Here is a 1004-nt window from a genome sequence, read left to right as displayed (position 1 = left end):
TGTATGTATACATTATATATAAATAATATATGCACATACCGGTATATGTTACATATATACATACATGCATATACAGTATATATATACATATATATATATATGTATATATATATATATGTGTGAGTGTGTGTGTGTGTGTGGATGTGTGTGTGTGTGTGTGTGTGTGTGTGTGTGTGTGTGTGTGTGTGTGTGTGTGTGTGTGTGTGTGTATGTGTGTTGTCCTGATGACATCTAGAAAGGTAAGGATCCTTCAGAAAAGAAATAGGTGGGATGGGCTGGTGCCTTCAAAAGGGGATTTCTGCTGCAAATGGGTAGTAGGCTAGTCCTTTCTGGGATCGATGGGCTCTTGCAGGACCGACGCCGCCCTCCTCCTCCTCTTCTTTCTCTTCTTCCTCCTCCTCCTCATCTTCACTCGATCACATTGGTGACGCAAGCCCTCCCCACGCACACGTAGAAAGTCTCGATGTCATCCTGCAATTATCGACACCATTAGAGATCGTTACTTCAACATATAAAACAAATCATATCCACATATATGCATGAAAGAAATTCAGTAAACACTCACGCATATACAAATATATATATATATATATATATATATATATATATATATATATATATATATATATATATAATGTGTGTTTACTACATCATGATTCGTTTTACACATGATGTCCTGTTATCCCGGAAAGGAAACTAGGGACGGAGTGTCACAGCATATCTTTTTAACCCTTTAAAACGCTCGGACACCATATGTATCTTGCTGTGGATAACACCACTCGGTTCTATTTTTGAGGCGAATTGACATCGAATTGAATAGGAACGCAAAGGATACCGTTCCTCCGTTGAGTAAAGACAAAGGATTAGAAAGGCGGAGCATGCCGACAGGAGACCTTTTGGTCCATATCTAGGTCGGATGCTAAAAAAAAATCTTAATAATAATAAAATAATAAATAAAAACTATAATAAAGACGTGGCGGCGTTGGGCAAAGCAGTTATCTTCG

The sequence above is a fragment of the Oratosquilla oratoria genome, chromosome 43 (genome assembly GCF_046742065.1).
Source record: "Oratosquilla oratoria isolate Oo_2021 chromosome 43, ASM4674206v1, whole genome shotgun sequence".
NCBI classification, from domain to species: Eukaryota; Metazoa; Arthropoda; class Malacostraca; order Stomatopoda; family Squillidae; genus Oratosquilla; species Oratosquilla oratoria.
Note: the sequence above shows the minus strand (reverse complement) of the source record.